Source organism: Arachis ipaensis, chromosome B10, assembly GCF_059453495.1.
Source record: "Arachis ipaensis isolate K30076 ecotype BB chromosome B10, ASM5945349v1, whole genome shotgun sequence".
NCBI classification, from domain to species: Eukaryota; Viridiplantae; Streptophyta; class Magnoliopsida; order Fabales; family Fabaceae; genus Arachis; species Arachis ipaensis.
The window spans coordinates 21,371,115-21,381,790 of NC_142435.1; positions in this window are offsets into that span (position 1 = coordinate 21,371,115).

Below are 10,676 nucleotides of genomic sequence, written 5' to 3' on the forward strand. Positions count from 1 at the left end.
ATTCGAGTCAATCAAATAATACATAAGGCAGATACAATCACCAAATACACAATATCTCACATCAGTACCCATATGTAATAATTCCAATAATAAACTATAGTTTTTGGAAAGCGCCCCTACCTCAAAACGCAATTCCATAATCCAAGCGTCTCATAAGTTCTTTTCACCTCAACTCAAAATCAAAGGCAGCTTCAAAGCACAGCCCCACACATTTTCGCAGCAGCATAAACAGCTCTAATTTACAACAAGCAACCTCAGTTACTAAACTCTAGGAACATTAATAACATATAGGCTTTAATACACGTACGGGACACTAACGTAAGGCTTTCGAAACATAATTTCTTACCGGAATAACAACACGAAGCAGCTGCAGTTTCGAACCGGCCCCGGCACAGCTCCGGCGGCGGCCAGAAGCTCTGGTGGATCAACTATAAAAACCGCGCAATATTAAAACCTTCTCAAGATCCAAAATGACCAAAACCGCAATTTAAAACCCTTACCGGCAAACTTTTCCGGCAATGGCAGCAGGGTCTCATGTTGGAGAAACTCGGCCCGGAGCTCCTTCGGTGATTCCGGAAGTCACAGCGGCCCAAATCACGGTGACTTAGCCTGCTCTTCTTCCTGTAGCGATTCCCGCAATAACATCACAAGCCAAAAGGGGGCTGGGAGTGGCAGAGCTCAGCCACGGTGAAGCAGGGCAGTACAACGGCGGCCAAGCATAGCCCTCCAAAGGGCAGTGACGTGGCCACAGCTCCTCTCCTCCGTGCTCGTCGGCGACCGTGAAGCACCAAGGCAGCATCTTCCCTTCCTCAGCGGACCAGAACCATGGAGGCAGAAGAACTCATCTTGCCCCTCCAGCTCGCGTCTTCCCCCTCTTGCCGGTGACAGTGACGCAATTCGAGGCCCCATGGACGGCGGCAACGAGACTCGAGTTCTGCCCCTCTTCAACGCCTCTTCTCCGTGACAGTGGTAGCAGCAGGACGATTCCATGGCAAGGCGTGGTGGCGCGGCAGCGAGGCAGGTTCTGCAGCTTGGCAGGGACAACGCAGCTGGCGGTGGTGAGGATGAGCGACGGTGACGAGGACTGGACGCGATCTGGGCACGGCGGCAAGGTGACCGGCAACAGTAGCGCGACCCACGGTGAGGCGCGGTGAAGACGATGGCGGCGCGACAGCGAACTCCCTCCTCTCCTCTGCCGCGATTCGGTCCCCCCTTTCCCTCTCTGCTTCGTCCTTCTGGCTCAGTCCCCCTCTTCTTTCCATTTTCATTCTTTTTCCTTTGATTCAGGAAGAAAAGCAAGCTACGCTTGCTACTGCTGCTGGGTGAGGGAAACATTGTGGGTGTTACGGCTGGGCCTTGGGGGAAAACGGGTCGGGTTATGATTTTTAGGGTTAGGGTTTCATTTTCAAAAATTAAGATTAGGGGTAAAATGGTAATTTCAAATGAAATTAGAGATAATATAGTAATTAGAAATAAATTCTAGTCCAACAATAATAATGTATAAAAATACTATTTGCTCCTCTATTTTTACAAATTACTTTCAATAAAATGCCCAAATCAAATAATTAGAAATAATATACTTAATTTCTTCATTTTTCCAAAATAGCAATAGTAATATTTAAAATATTACTTACCTAATCCAAATCATATAAAATCCTTATTATTTCATAACTCGCAACTTTATAATTTAAATATAGAAAATATTCCAATAATTATAAAATTGGATAAAGATCATATCTCGTCTCAAATCCAATAAATCAAAACTTGCCTTAATTATCTTTAATAAAATAATTTCTGAAATTAAGGCTATAAATAACTGTAGGATTTGAGACTTGATCATAATAAGACTTTTCAAAGATTCTGGGCCTTACATAAACAATAGTTTATTATAATAATAAAAATTTTGAGAATTTTTTTAAATAAATAAATTAAATATTTTATTTATCAAAATATATTATAAAAATATTTATTAATTTATGTAATATTACTTATTCCATTTATAATAAAAACAAGATTTATATATATATATATATATATATATATATATATATATATATATTTCATTTACACTATAAACAAGATAAATAAAATAATATAAACAAAATATTACAAAAAATCTATTAATGTCTGAAATAATAATAATAAGTATAAAATTAATTAAAATAATAAACATTTGATATTTTTGTTATAAAATTGTTAAAACATAAAATTTAGATGAGTTATGTAAATCGATTTTACTTTTTAAAATGATCCAAAATAAATTATAAATACTGTGTTTTTAGTTATCCAATAGTCTATAGTAAAAACTAAATAAATATATAAATATCTCATTCACACTTTAAATGAAATTGACAAAAAAATTTTTAATACGTATTTCGTTTACATCCAAAATGCGACAAAAAAATGTGACTCTACGAAAAATTAATACTTAGCTCTAAGCTATTGATTTTGCATAAATTTTTTAGCGTTGTTATTTGTACAAATATAATATGAGTCCTTGTTTTATTTTTTTATTATAACAAATAATTAAACTTAAATAATTTGATTAATCATTATAAATTTTAATATAAAAAATTTAAGAATTAATATTTTAATTCAAAAAATATACAAATTAATTTTATATTCATTAAAATTAAATTTGATAAAATTATTGAAATGATATAATAAATAATTTTATTGAATAATTGTTAATTTTACTAAATTAATACAATTTTAATAAATAATAATTTATTCCTCTTTTATTCATGATGGTGCTCCGGATGCAGTAATTTCAACACGACTAAAAAACTTATAATCGCAAAAAGATGTTAAGATTTAAGGTCATTTGCTTTAATTTAATCTTTTTTCTCTTTCATTTTAAAATAAAGAGTATATACCTATTTTAGTCCTCAAAGAATTTCAAACCAGATATTTTAGTCCCCAACTAAAATTAATTATTCGATTGGTTCCTAATAATTAATTCTTTCAGTCACTTAGGTCCTTAACTCCGTCAACTCTAACGGAAGACAAAATGGTCCCTGAAAACTCTAACATGGGACAAAATGATCCCTTGACAACTGTAACAATGGACAAAATGATCCCTGACCCCTTTATTCGAAAACGACACTGTTCTTTCCCAGTTTTCATCATATCTCGCATAACCCTAACATTCATACTCTCCTTCTTCACCTTCACAGTCTTCTTTTCCATCTTCTCCTTCCTCCTCTTTAACTCCAAGATTAAGCAATGGTGTAATTGTCACATGTGTCGCACCTACCTCAATATGTCATGGACCACACACTTCTTAAATCTTTGTGACTGGTACATCCACCTCCTCTGCACTTCATCCACCTCCTCTGCACTTCATCCACCAAAAGCATCCACTTTCACGTCTTTGATAACATCACCTCCAACCCCGACAACGTCCACGACATCCTCAAGACCAAGTTCCACAACTATTCCAAGGGCACGCCTTTCTCCACTCTCCCGCAAGCAATATAGATTGTTGGACATTAGGACATCATGAGAAGATTCTTCTTCGACATCATTGATGACAAGTCATCTTAGCCTAGTTTCACTAGTCTTTTTCTTTTGTTTTCAAATGAATTATGCACTTTCTTGAGCCATAAGCAAGCCAATTGGGTAGATTTTCATGCTTCCTTTGATTTAATCAACCATAGATGAATTAATGCAATTTCATGAGGTTTTATGCTATAATTGTCACATATTATGAAAGAATGAATATCTCATGATTTTGAGCATAGCTTTGATGTGTTTGGTTGGTTAATGATAGGTGAAGAAAGCTTGGAGAAAGGTTGAAGCAAGAAGGAATGGCTAGGAGGAAGAGAGGACAAAAAGTTTGAGCAAAAGTTTGCCTCAAACTTTAGCTCAAACTTTTGGAATAAGTGAAAACGAACCAGGGAGCAAAAAGCTTGACCAAAAGTTTGCCTCAAACTTTTGCGCAAACTTTTGGGAGAAAAGCTTGAGCCAACGTTTGCCTCAAACTTTTTGGCAAACGTTGGCGCCATGAACAACACACCCTGGAGAGCAAAAGTTTGCGCCAACGTTTGCCTCAAACATTTTGGCAAACGTTGGCGCCATGAGTGTGCAAGGGGGAGCCAACGTTTGAGCAAAAGTTTGATCCCAAACTTTGGCTCAAACGTTGGTAGCAGCAAAGATGGGGTGGCTGATATGAAAAGTTTGAGTAAAAGTTTGCCTCAAATTTTTACTCAAACTTTTACTCAAGCTTTCATGATTCCAAACCCGGTTCACTTCGGTTCTTCTCCAAACTCCAAGAGCAATCAACCAAGGCCTCTATCAACCCAATTCCATCAAGAGCAAAGGCCCAATTCAAGGCTTGAAGACCATTTGAAGAAAGTGTATAAATAGATGAAGATTTAAGTTTCTAGGGGAGCTTTCCTTTTAGTTTGCATAGAGAGTTTTCGGAGAGCTTTTGGTGTGGAGTGAATTTTAATTTCTAAGTCTCGGGGAAGGAGAATTGAATTCCCTTCCTCTTAGTTTTCTTGCTTTCAATTTCAATTACAATTGTCTTGGATCTTGGGTTGGAGAATTGAAGGAATTCTGTTTCAATCTCATCCTGAGACCTCTCTGTTTCTTTACTGCACAATTGAATTTAAATTTCTGTTAATTGCTTCTTCATCTACTTTCTCTGCAATTTACATTTCCTTTGCAATTGTTCTTGTTGGATCTAGGAAGGCATTGAGATCTAGACTTGGTTATCTAGTCTCTTGGGTCCTGAGATCTGAATTATCATTTTACATTCTCTGTTTACTGCTTTTAAGCTCATTTACATTTCTGTTTCAAGATCCGATTCAATCCAATTCATCTTCCACTCTTATGTTTGTTGAATTTTACTTTGCCTTTTTAATTTCTGCAAATCCAATTCCCAATTTCCTTTACAATTCAAGCCATTTACATTTCTTGCATTTTAAGATTCTGCAATTTACATTTCTTGCGTTCTAAGTTTCTGCCATTTAATTTCTTGTTCTTTAAGATTCAACACTTTAAATTTCAGTTCTCTTTAATTTCATGCAATTTACCCATTCCCTTTACTTTCTATGCAATTTAAATTCTGCAAATCACAAATCTCTCAACCAAATCTTGATTCGCTTGACTAAATCAACCACTAAACTAAAATTGCTCAATCCTTCAATCCCTGTGGGATCGACCTCACTCCCGTGAGTTATTATTACTTGATGCGACCCGGTGCACTTGCCGGTGAGTTTTGTGTCGGATCGTTTTCCGCACATCAATCATATGCAAATTCTTATTTGAAATAGACACCGAGTGCTTCATTCCTTTTCTTTCGGAATCTTAACAAATGACTTGCTGTCTGGATTCATGGGATCCATCGAAGACGACAACTAGTTGAGAGACATAGGCATTAATTTCCTGAGTATAAATTTTGAGAACAAGTTGATGATTTTTTTTATTTTTTTTAGATAATTACATCTCTACCCAATTCCAAACAAAGTGGGCGTAGTTCCAAAAAATAGTAACAAAAACAGAGCAATAACTACAAAGAAAATATAAAAACTAGCATAAAACAGCAAACAAGGAGCAAAAGAATATAATGATTTTAGCTCCTCCAAAGACACTTCAAGATGAATCCGATCAGTTATATAACATCAAATCGTGATCATTCTCCTTCCAACTTTTACTCTGCAGAATTATTGGTCTTTTTCATAGATCCGTAAATCATGCATCAAAGATCAACTTCATATGCCTTCTTATTCACCTTAAACTTGATATTTACACTCATAAGTACATCAATTACTCCTATATTGTCGATCTTGACACCATCGATTTGTGCATTCTACAACTTCCTCCTTTAACTTCTCTAATACCAACACCCCATTATTAAAGACAATGTTATTTCTACATCTCCATGTGCACCATATTACAGAAAAAAATAACACCATCCACACTTCCTTCATATCTTTTCTTATCTTTCTATCCATCCACACCTCAAAGCATTCTTTGGTGGCTCCTGGCCAAACCCAAATCACACTCCAATCCACCAAGATTGATCCCCACAACTTCCATATATGATCACATGAAAAAACAAGTGATGTACCGTCTCCAATCTATCCTTACATAAGACACAAAAGGATTATGCTTCTGGTACAATCTTAAACTTACATAATCTCTCTCTAGTATTCAATTTTTCTAAAATTACAAACCACATCAGCAACTTAACCCGTGGAGGATTTTTTTTTTGTGAACATTAAATTTATAGAGTGTGCATTGTAAAGTTTGAAGTTACAGTGTTAGACTGTTAGTGTTATGCGAGATATGATAGAAATTGGGAGAGAACATTGTCATTTTTAAATAGAGGAGATCAGGGACCATTTTGTCCCCTGTTAGAGTTGTCAGGGACTATTTTGTCCTCCGTTAGAATTAACAGAGTAAAGGACCTAAGTGACTCACAGAGTTAATTGTTAAAGACCAATCGAGTAATTAATTTTAATTGGAGACTAAAGTGTCCAATTTAAAATTCTTTGAGGACCAAAATGGGTATATACTCTAAAATAAATATGCTTCTAATTTTGTTATTGACACAAAGACAATATACCATAATGATTTTTTTGGAAAGCACCGTAGAATTTTCCTTCCTGAAATCAACACCCAAATGCCTTCCACCTCCATAATTGTATGTTACTATTTTTTCGGACAAGGCTTTATCATTAATTACTTGTCATCGCATCAAATCAGCTCCATTACTAACTGCCTTTATTGTTGATTTCACCGTTTCACAATTTGAAAAACTCTTATTCCATTTATTCAAATCATTAATCTGAATTTTTTTTTTACCAAAGATAAGAGACTCGAACTCGCAATCTCTTAATTGAGTATGGGAAGACTATGCCATTTGAGTTATAACTTATTAGCAATCATTAATCTGAATTACGGGAGGAGAAAAGTGACACAAATATAAAAGTAATTTAACATTGATTTTGATTTGGTAGCATGATAAATAATAATATAAGTAAAACCCTATAGAAATGTTTATAATTGCACGAAAAGATAATCTAATTAAAATTCTCTATATATAAAACGATAATCTAAAAGGGAAAAAAAAGTAACAAAAAAAATTTTTCTCTACAATTTTTCTACATAAAGAATATTAAAAAAAAAAAATAATCGTTCACCTATACCAATAAATAGTGTTTGATATTTGAAATCAAATAATATGGTATTCCTTTAGAAATATTCAATTACATAAATACTATCTACTTCGTTATATAACAGTTGTAACACCCTAACTACCAAAGCTCACACTTCCGGCTGCGTGACTCTAATAGTTCGGACATTACGACGACTTTTATATTATTTAATACTAAAATATGAGCCTGTTTAAAACTTTAAACCGCAATACCGCTCCCAAAGATACTTTCGTTCGATAACGTACAACGTACATCCATAAATACCATTCAACTTACAACAACTCATAAAGAGTACATCCATATATATACATAAATATATATAAATAATATTACAAACATAATCCAATACAATTCCTATCCCTCTTACAGATTATATCAAGATAAAGGCGATGGTACGGTAAACCATAACTAAAACAATACAGAGCATCACAACAACAATTAAATAAGCTCTTCGTAACTTCTGCGTCCATATCCTGAAAGGGGAAAAATGTAGGGGGGTGAGAACATCATCCTCGAAAGGGTTTTCAGTAGAGGGTTTTTGGGAATTACTGTAATAGGATACGTGAAGATAAACCGCACCAGTGATTAATAACCGTCTTATGCCTCTTTTCAAAAATAACGGTTTACAATAAAAGTAAAGTCGGAAATCTTTTCTGAAAGAAGAACCGTTCAATTTTCAAAAACTCAAAAGCCTTTCAAAATGGTTTATCTGTGCGGAACCAAAATAGCCTTTCATATTTTATTCCAAACCAGAAACACAAAACCGAAATCAACCATCGGTTCATCTCATTTCAACCATGGCCCTAGGCCCAAACAATCCAATCATCAACCAATCACCACAGTCCAACAGAGTCCCAGTAGCAAACACAAATAGGAAGATGCAAGCACAAACAAACAGTTATTGCAAGTAAAACAACTAGCAATTATTCACATAGGCAAACCAAGTATAATATGCACACCCAAACAATATCACATAGATGCATATGATGCATGCCTGTCCTAGTGGCTGATGATATCATCTGTCGGTTACCAAGCCAACCCGACGTGTCCGGTAGCCAACCCGGGCACAGTCTCTCTGTTGCGCATTATTATCATTAGAGGGTATCTGCGCCCTGTCGCCATTAGAGGGTATCTACGCCCTGTCGCCATTAGAGGGTATCGGTGCCCTGTCACCCTTACAACCAGAGAGAAAACACAAGCATTTTCACATACAACATTCATCTCAGCCATCCGGCTCACGGTTCAATCCAGAACCAGCCAATTTATCAATAAATACAGCCCTTCGGCTTAAACTCATAATTCATAATCAGCCATATGGCCCATAACTCATTCGGCAACCAGCCATAAATCAATATCATACACAGCCATTCCGGCCCATAACAAACAGCACTTCCATCATTCAACATCATCAAATTCATAAAACCGGCATTTAAGCCATAAATCACTTTTCTCAAGCCATTTCACTTTGAAATCAAATTTCAACTCTTTTCAGCTTTGGCTTTAAAGATCTCATTTCTCAAATCATCTCAGGCTCATAAGCCAAACTTACTCAAAGTGAGTTCCCTTTTTAAAACAAAGCCACTCTCGACATTCTCTTTCCAAAACTTCCAAAACCATGGCAAGTTAAGGATTTATTTAAAAGTATTCAAAATCACCCATCCAACAATGAGATTTTATAACCAAAAGTTTCCCGGCAGAGTCCCAAGTCTTTAGGGGAGAATAACATAACTCATTCCGCCAAATTCATTTAAAATCATTAAAACCTTGGCTTTCCGATTTGAGTAATAAAATAGGATCTAAGCCAAACTGAGTCACGTAATCATTTACTTCTTTCAAAGTCGTTTCCTTTACTTAGGCAAAACCAACTTCAACCCCCACGATAAATTCTAGAACGTTTCAATTGTTCAAAATTGTTTTAGTCTTGCAAGAATTCAAAATTCAAAGAGTACTTAAAACATTTCTCAAAACATTTCAAAATGAAACTTGTCAATAGGCATTCAGGTTCTTTCAAAGTCATTGAAACTTCTTTAATTGAAACCCCCAAGTCAAATTCAAAGGCATGAACCCTTTTCACATTCAAATAGCTTTAAAACACAAGTTTCATCTAAATAACCTTCTCCTGAAAGAGACACAAGGCCTTTCTTAGGAAGCAAGACTAAATCACAATTTCCGCTTTAATAACTCATTTCGAAAGCACGAATCATCCTTTTCTTGATAATTCAAATAAAATAGTAGAAGTCTTTAACTCATCATTTTTTCCAAACAACATTTCAATAAAGACTCGGATTTTATAGAAATTCCGGCAGCATCTCCCCTAAAACTTGGACTTTGCCACCCGGTTCGGGTCCCAACAAAACCATTTCACAATCCTTTTCCAACAGCCCAAAATCCAAAATCAATACAAAGGCAGGCCAAAATCCAACAGTCAATCTCAATACCATATTTCAAGAAAACCGTTTCAAAATCAAATCATTATCAGCCGCATAAACACATCCCTAAAGTTTCAAGGAAACGGTTCAGTAACAACCATGTATCGAAAACCAGATCATTTAAAGCAAGCCAGGCTGAATTCAAGAGTGTATTCTATTTTTCACATTCTCAAGAAAATTCATTCAATTCATATCAATTTCCAACGGATCCAACTTGATCTCAAAGCTTTAAAAGAATCAATTTCATAAGCATTTCGTTTCACAAAGCCACATAACAGTCGAGTCAAACAAACACCCATAATCATACAAAATAACCAAACAATACATAGGACTGATACAATCACCAAATACACATCCTCACATCAGTACCCATATGTAATAATTCCAATATACAAAATATAGTTTTCGGAAAGCGCCCCCACCTCAAAACGCAAATTCCATAACCCAAACGCCTCATCAAGTCCTTTCCGCCTCAAGCTGAACTGACGGCAACCAAAACCTCAACTCCCAGCCACTTTCGCAATAACCATGGCAACACTAATCACAACATACAATAATCAGGACTCGACCCCTCGTTATCAAAACTCATATTCATTAACCGAACACAACAGAATATTAACGCGAGGCTTTCCGAAACATACTTACTTACCGAAACGAAGAAGGAACGGATGAACCGAACAGCGGCGGTCTCCGAACCGGTTCGGTGGCAGCTTTAATCGTGACCCGCAATAACTGGAGCTTGACCCTATGTTACAAAACCTCAGAATCTCTGGCCAAACATAACAGCATATTGATTTTCAAGAGCTCCGGAATGAAAATGATTACCGTGAGAAGGATTAAAGACTGAATCAAACTGCAAATGCTCCGGTGATGGTTCCGGTGACCACAACAGCTTCTCCGGCAGCGGCAACTTGCAGAAACTTCTAGCACACAGCCGCATCACAACTCTCATGGTAAAGATGAACTTTAATGGAGAAGGAAACTGAAGACGGGTTAAAGCTTACCAAACGACACCAGTTCCAGTGGCGATTTCCGGTGGCAGCAGCGGTGGCGTTTCTCGGCGACCAGAGGCACAGCGGCC